Raw genomic sequence first — 8,994 nt, 5'->3', positions numbered from 1 at the left:
AGTGAGGCCAGTATTATAAATGAAACGATCAAATTCCTCCTTGATACCTGCACTATTCATGAACTTGTCGCTTGGCCACCGACACAATTTTGTGTCAGCCATGACTACTTGGTTGGCCCGAGACTCAACATAAGCTTGTAGTGTCGTGCCCTCACTCGAGGAGACACCAGGATTACGCCTTCTCGAGGAGCTCCTCCTAAATAAACTCATCTCCCTCCACACAATTTCTGAAATTTTTGGGCCACAAAAACTATGTCTATAAAACTTTGCAGTATCGATAGCAACTACTCAAAAGGGTACTTAGAGGCTATATCAAGCATTCGTGCTCCTTGGAACTCAGAGATTTCAACATGCAAGCTCATATTCTACAGGACCAAGTGAAGAATTTAAGCAAAATATAAACTACTAAAGCAAAAACTAACTAGAGGGATGGATGAGTCACATACCAAGGAGCAATTCCTCAAAATAGTTTCAGAAACGGAGTCCTGAGCAAAGAGATCGAAAATTTTAGTTTCTAAGGAAAGAACAAGGGAAAGAGCATGCTATGAAAATTTTCCTGGAGGTAGGAGACGAAGTAAGCTAAAGACACAAGGCAGGGGGCTGTGGGCCCCACAAACCACGAGGGCAAGGCCCGAGGGGGGTCGCGCACTGTTGGGTTGTGGTCCACAAGTGCACCTACCTACTGTACTTTTTACTCCAAAAATTCTAATCTATTCCAGAAAAATCGTGTTAAAATTTTGTTAAAAATTCTAATCTACTCCAAAAATCGTGTTAAAAATCGTGCACCTATTTCGGAATTTTTATATTTGGGTCATTTCTCTAGTGCAGGGAAAACTCAAAAATAGGAAATTGATGGCATTTTATTTTTATACACCTAAAAGAACAATGAACAAACTTGGGGTACATAGAGATGTGAAAACTAAATTCATCAATCTCATGTCTTTGGAAGAGGAACCATTAATAAGGTTGATCAAGTCTTATTAATAATCAATCCCAATTAACATGAAACCGAAGAACTTTTGTATGACACTAGGTTACCTGAATGGGGATTTGCATATCCCCAACAACAAGATTATAATATTTCTTTTTCTTGGTAGTAGGTAGAGGGATTTGAAAGTCTTCGATGATGATCATGGCACAAGGCTCAATAACATTAACAATGTTTACCAGAATTTTCTTCTTTGGAAAATGCATGGTATGTTGCTTCCCATTAACATTCAAGGTAACCTTGCTTTTGTTGCAATCAATAACATCCCCTACAGTCTTTAAAAAGGGTCTACCAAGGATGATCGATATATTGTCGTACTCGGGTATATCAAGAATAAAAAAGTTTGCTAAGATAGTAATATTTGTAACCACAACGGGAACATCCCCGCGAATTCCAACAAGTAGAGAAGTGGACTTATCAGCCATTTGCAAAGATGCCTCAGTGGTTGTAAGCTTATTCAATTCAAGTCTTCTGTAAAGGGAGAACATCATAACACCAACACCGGATCCTAGATTACACAAAGCAGTTTTGAAATAATTTCTCTTAATGGACAAGGGTATAGTGGGGATACTAGGACCTCCAGCTTCTTAGGTACTCCACCATCAAAAGAATAATTAGCAAGCATGGTGGCAATTTCAGTTTGAGGTATGTTTCTTTTGTTCGTAATAATATCCTTCATATACTTAGCATAGAGAGGCAACAAATCTCACTTATCATAGCGTTTATTCTTAGGAAGTGGGTTATCAAGACCCTCTACATGTTCTATTTCTATATCATTATCATGTTATTTATTACTATATGGTGGAACATCTACATGCACCCTATTATTCTCACCTTCATTCTCATTATCACTAGGTGCATGTTCAGTACCAGATTGTGTCTCAGCATCAGAAATAGAAACATCATTGTGATTCTCGACAAGTTTTTCTATATCAGATTCACTAGGAGCATGCAAAGTCTTATCATTTTTCTTTTTCTTTTTCTTCTTAGAACGACTAACCGTATCGTCATTCGTTCTCTCAGAATCTTGTTTAATTCTTTTAGGGTGGCCTTCAGGATAAAGAGGCTCTTGAGTCATTCTACCTCCTATAGTCACTACTCTAACAACATGATCATTAATATTATTCATCTCAGTAAGAAAATCATTTTGTGACTTAGCTACTTGATCTAGTTGGGTGTAGACCATAGAGGCATGTTTACCTAGACCTTTCGCATCATTAGCAATTCTAAACATCAAATCACTCGAATGATCTATCATCATGGCATTATTCCTCGGTTGATTCCTAACATAGTTATTAAAGTGTTCTTACTTAACAATGTAATTATATAATTCATCCATACATTGATGAGGATTCTTAGCATAAGGTATATCATTCTCACGAAAGGAACAGGGAGACTTTACCTCTACTACCTGTGTTGGTATATCAAGTCCATCTATTTCTTCTGTCGGTGGTAATTTCTTAATATCCTCAATTTTAATACCTTTCTCCTTCATAGTTCTTTTTGCTTCTTGCATATCTTTAGGACTGAGGAATAGAATACCTCTCTTCTTTTGGTGGTTCAGTGAGAGAAAGGAACCATTCCTTGGCCTCACCTTTCAGTGAGAAAGGAAAGAGCTTAAGGATATAATAGTATCGTATCTTTCCAACATTGGTAAACAAGGAAGCAATATCATTTAGTTCCATAAGGCGTTCTTCCACCTTTTCATTTTCATAGCCATGGAAAGGACCGTATTACACTATAGGAATCAGTTCAGTGTCTATAGTAAATTCATAGTCTTTATCAGTAACAAGTATAGGAGAAGTATCAAATTTAGGATCATATTTTGTAGCGACCCGAGTCAAAAATGAGTCAAGCCTCTGTGTTCGGTGCCATCCCTGGATCAGTATGCTGGCACACACAGTACATCAATGGATATATCAAAGTGCAATCACATGTAAATAAGGTAAAACTGATATATACCTCAAAAACTCAGCGGAAACAGTTAAAGGGAGTGGAGTCCCAATAAACACCAAGGGCAAGTTGAGTGCAGACCGTAACCCTGAATCGTACTCTTACTTTTCGAAGAAAGTATCTGCAACATAAGACTTTGCAGCCATGTAGGTCAGCATATTGAATATGCCGGCAAATCACAAAAGAGAGGGGCGAAAATATCATCTATATGCATATATGGCAGGTGGGGCTATAATTTAAGTTTTGCGTAAAGCAAAATTTTCCTACAACAAGAGAGAAGTAAAAGAAAAATTTACTACATTGTTGGTAGTTAATGAGAAAGGTTCCACCAACCATTTCTCATACCCAAGTTATCAATATTACCAATATCAAATAGAGTTAATGGTGTTGAGAATTCTTGTTAGTTTCAGTCCCTTTGGCTCAAGTTGTCCATGACAGTGGACACGGCTAATCGATTAGGTTTGAGTACTCTGCGGAGTTTTGCACACGTTCCCCACAAGATTTTATCGCCTCTGTTGGATTCATCGCACTTCAGGGTGTTTGAGAACCGGATGATCAAAACATGGTCTTCCAAAGGGTTCCTCTGAGCCACTGTCGGTGCCCATCCAATCCTACCGTTCTTCTACATCTCATAGCACCGCCCATCCAGAGTCACCACAATGTCCAACCAAGCCAGAGCCCATAATGATTTGTGGCTGTGCAGGTAAGCCTCGGGTCTTGAATTATCCATCCATCTCTTTGTGCCTGTGTGAAGCTTTCTGCAAGATGTTATGGCGCTTCCCCATGCATCTCGGGTCCTCCGCTGGTTTCCCCAGGGAGCCCATCTGAACCGTCCTTCACCCAGAGGTACATTGCATTCTGAGGTCTTGCAAGTCTTGAAGTCTTCAGGTCTTGATTATTAAGTTCTCACAACACTCATGATAAACACTCAACCAAACCCCGTCTACTAGGCGCATAGCAAAAATAACGTCCCAGTCAAAGTAACAAGGGTTTAGGGGTGCCTATAATATCATACTACTTAAGAACCAAAATTTCCAAGTACCTACTTGCATGCAATGGGTGAAGATGGTTGATCTAATGCAATAAATCCGTAGGTAAATTATGATCAAAGTGAACTTGCCTGGTAAGGTTGATGAAGATAGATATCTCTCAGAGGAAATAACTTGATAGAACTATTCGTCACTCTCCGGTGAAATCTATATAATCAAACATAGTATTCACATAAGCACTCATACTAGCAATCATCCCAGCAATCAATATAACAAACAACAATAAAAATTGATACAATAAAATCAATAAGAAAAATCAAATCAGAAACCAAAGGAAACTTCAAAGAAAACTATGGAGTCTTTTACTACAACAATCACAAAATAGTTTTTGTCCTAGTTAACCTTAACAGCAAATAAAACGCTAAAATAGTAAAATAACAGAAAATAAAAATATAAAATAACTAAGATAACAGAAAGTATTTTTCTCATAAAACAATATTATTTTGAAAGTATTTTCAAATAGGAAATCAAACTAGCAATGAAATCAATTGCAAGTTATTATAGAACTAGAATTGATTTCATGCTATCAAATAAAGTAAATTTTTGTTGTTGTTGAAAACCTATTGTTAACTAACAGAAAAACAAAAATATAACTATTTACAAGTATAAAAGAAAACAAATTAAATAAAATTATAGCAAAATAAATAGTAATAATCCTAGAAAGAACTTAAACATAATCTGTTTTACATAAAATACTGATTCAGAATATTCCAAAAATTCTGAAATTGAACACACTTATAAATAAGATCACTAGTGATCAGTAGCAAAAATAATCAACTAAAAATCTATTTTAAACTCTAGATATTAACAAAACAAGATTTAAACCAAATCTGTTTAAATTCAAAATTTAAAATTTCAAACATGGTCAAATTTTATATCTACAGAAACTACATAAAATTTATGACACAATGCTAAAAGTTTCACTCAAAAATAATCTAAAACATAAAAGATATAAACAGAAAAAATAGAACTATTTTGTTTTAAAAGCTTAAAAACAGAAAAAGAAAAAAATTGGCTAAAGTAAAACCGATCGGTTCTTTTAAAAGAACCAAAGGGGTACGTGCGATCTAATCTGGGGCGTCGGTCCTAGCTCTAGTGGTGGAGGGGAAGGAGGGAGACTCACCGTGGCTGCGAGGATCTCCAGCGAGCTGGTGGTGGCGGCCGAAGGTGAGGGTGGTCAAGGGAAGCGGCTCCGGTGGCTGTAGGGCGGCGGAATGGTCCAGGCGGCGGGGAAGGGCTCCGGCGTGTCCCTGGTAGCGTCGGCTGGCGCTAGGGGCGATGGAGGGGCGCGGCAGGAGCTCCAAGAGCTTTGTGCTGAGCAGAGCTCCGGCGAGGTGGCTGGTGGCGACGTGAGGCGAGGAGAGGGGCGGCTCCCAGAGAAAACGAAGAGAGGAGGGCGTGGGGGTTTATATAGAGGCCTCGGGAGGCAAGGGGAGGCAAGGAGCACGCGAATCAGGGCTCGGGATCCGGGGAGGTCGTTCCTGGAAGGTGCTCCCACAGAGAAGGAAAGAAATCGGGAGGAAGAAGAAAGGGTATCGGGCCGGATGTGACTTACCTAACTAGCCCAAGTTGGCTTTCCAAATAAAAACGATTCGTTTCCTTTTTATTATAACATCAAAGAAAGAGGGAGATTCAGGGATCAAATCAAATCTAAATATGAGCATATTATATACCAAAATTATCAGAAAAATAAATCCAACAAGATGGACATTTTTCCACGGCCAAAATAAATACTTCAGAAAAAAAATATTTTCAGAAAATTGCCTAAATGATTTTATTTCCTTTTACAAATATTTTTCAAATGACCCTCCTAAGTTTTAGGGTTCAAATAATTCCGAAAATGCCCCTGGTTTGGAGGGTCATGTTCCTCCTCTCATATTTTTTTAATATGTGAATTTATTTAAAACTTTGAAATAGCAATAGGATCAAATACGAAAATGAAACCCAAATAGGAAATCTTTTATTAGTTTTCAAATCCACCTTTCAAATTGTTTATAGTTGAAGAAGTCATGTTATCTCCTCTCACTGATTTTAAGTGGATGAATTTGAATTCATGGGAAAAAGGGGAAAGCCATTTTATTCTCTCTCATTCAAAAGTTTTAAAAAGTTTCAAATTTCACTCAAGTTTCAATCACTCAAACAAACAAACAATCAATCTAGTAATTATTATAACATACCAAAATTTGGGATGTTACATATTTCATTTTCTCCATCATAGATTTTTCCTTTAGTAATTATTATAACATACCAAAATTTGGGTATCAAACGTCGCAACGTAACTGGGTGACTATAAAGATGCTCTACAGGTATCTCCGAAGGCGGTACTTGAGTTAGTATGGATCAAGACTGGGATTTGTCACTCCGTGTGACGGAGAGGTATCTCGGGGCCCACTCGGTAATACAACATCACACACAAGCCTTGCAAGCAATGTAACTTAGTGTAAGTTGCGGGATCTTGTATTACGGAACGAGTAAAGAGACTTGCTGGTAAACGAGATTGAAATAGGTATGCGGATACTGACGATCGAATCTCGGGCAAGTAACATACCGAAGGACAAAGGGAATGACATACGGGATTATACGAATCCTTGGCACTGAGGTTCAAACGATAAGATCTTCGTAGAATATGTAGGATCCAATATGGGCATCCAGGTCCCGCTATTGGATATTGACCGAGGAGTCTCTCGGGTCATGTCTACATAGTTCTCGAACCTGCAGGGTCTGCACACTTAAGGTTCGACGTTGTTTTATGTGTATTTGAGTTATATGGTTGGTTACCGAATGTTGTTCGGAGTCCCGGATGAGATCACGGACGTCACGAGGGTTTCCGGAATGGTCCGGAAACGAAGATTGATATATAGGATGACCTCATTTGATTACCGGAAGGTTTTTCGGAGTTACCGGGAATGTACCGGGAATGATGAATGGGTTCCGGGGGTTCACTGGAGGGGGGCAACCCACTCCGGGGAAGCCCATAGGTATTTGGGGGGTCACACCAGCCCTTAGTGGGCTGGTGGGACAGCCCACCAAATCCTATGCGCCAAGGAAGAGAAAATATCAAAGGAAAGGAAAAAAAAGGAGAGGTGGGAAGGGGGAAGGACTCCCTCCCACCAAACCAAGTAGGACTCGGTTTGGGGGGGGAGAGTCCTCCCCCCTGGCTCGGCCGACCCCTTGGGGTTCCCTTGGACCCCAAGGCAAGGTCCCCCTCCCTCCTCCTATATATATGGGGCTTTTAGGGCAGATTTGAGACGACTTTCTCACGGCTGCCCGACCACATATCTCCATAGTTTTTCCTCTAGATCGCGTTTCTGCGGAGCTCGGGCGGAGCCCTGCTGAGACAAGATCATCACCAACCTCCGGAGCGCCGTCACGCTGCCGGAGAACTCTTCTACCTCTCCGTCTCTCTTGCTGGATCAAGAAGGCCGAGATCATCGTCGAGCTGTACGTGTGCTGAACGCGGAGGTGCCGTCCGTTCGGTACTAGATCGTGGGACTGATCGCGGGATTGTTCGCGGGGCGGATCGAGGGACGTGAGGACGTTCCACTACATCAACCGTGATCTCTAATCGCTTCTGCTGTACGATCTACAAGGGTACGTAGATCACTCATCCCCTCTCGTAGATGGACATCACCATGATAGGTCTTCGTGCGCGTAGGAAAATTTTTGTTTCCCATGCGACGTTCCCCAACATGTCTACAGGGGGGTGAATATACTACTTACATGAACTAAAATCCTAGCAATTCTAACAAGTCTAGTGCACCCTATACTTGCTAGTCAACATATATGGCAGCGGAAAGTAAAGACATTGCACATGTAAGTAAGGAGTGGAGTTTAGGAAGATCAAACACAATGATGACATGGTGATTTTGGGCGTGGTTCCGATAGGTGGTGCTATCGTACGTCCACATTAATGGGGACTTCAACCCATGGAGGGTAACGTCTATGAGAGTCCATGGAGGGCTCCTGTCACAAGGGGTCCATGAACAAGCGGCCTTGTATATTCCACCATGGCTTACCTCCACACAGAAATAGCCTCACTCATGGTAGACCTTCACGAAATAGGCGATCTCCTTGCTCGTACAAACTTCTTGGTTCAATTCCACAACACGGAGTCGGAGGCTCCCAAGCGACACCTAACCAATCTATGAGGAACCACACTCCAAAAGGTAATAGATGTGGTAGAACGATGAACTCCTTTCTCTTGTGCTTCAAAATATAGTCTCCTCAACACTCAATCACTCTCTCACAGATTTGGCATGCGGAGGAGAGATTAATTTGGTGGAAAGCAACTTGTGGAGGCTAGAGATCAAGTTTCAAATGGATGGATTGGAATATCTTGACCTCAACACATGGGTAGGTGGCTCTATCTTAGAAATATGGATAAGGCAAGTGTTTGTGTACTAAGTGCTTCCTCTGCGAATGAGAGGTGGTGGAGGGGTATATATAGGCATCTCCCAAAATCCAACCGTGACAACATTTTTGCCCAACTCGGTGACACCGAAATGAATCTCGGTGGTACCGAGTTGCACTAAATGTAAAAAAATTGAATTCTCGGTGAGATCGATATATGAATCTCGGTGGTACCGATTCAATGACCTAGGGCAGTTTCCAAATCTCAGTGGTATCGATTTAAAACTCGGAACTTCCGATTCTTGAAATAGAGATACGAGAGAGATGGTCAGTTTCTTTCGGTGGCACCAATATGAATTTTGGTGGTACCAAGAGATTAGGGTTTGCCAAAGGTTCCATCACTTGGAAAAATCGGTAGGGGTGAAATGGAATTCTTGGTGGCACAAATTTTGATGTGTAGCCTCTCGACAGAGATTTTGTGAGATAAATGGTGAGTATTTTTCGTGCATGTCCCTAAGAACTCGAGCAACCAAGGAATCATAAGTACATCATCCCCTCTTAATAGTATTGGCTTTCGTATGGACTCAAAAGTGATTTCTGACAAATATAAAATGTAGAGTCCTCTTGCTTGAAGCTTGGTGAATCCTATTCATT

The sequence above is a fragment of the Hordeum vulgare genome, chromosome 3H (assembly GCF_904849725.1).
Source record: "Hordeum vulgare subsp. vulgare chromosome 3H, MorexV3_pseudomolecules_assembly, whole genome shotgun sequence".
In the NCBI taxonomy this organism is placed as follows: domain Eukaryota; kingdom Viridiplantae; phylum Streptophyta; class Magnoliopsida; order Poales; family Poaceae; genus Hordeum; species Hordeum vulgare.
The sequence above is the reverse complement of the archived record's forward strand: the minus strand, read 5'-3'. Positions refer to the sequence as shown.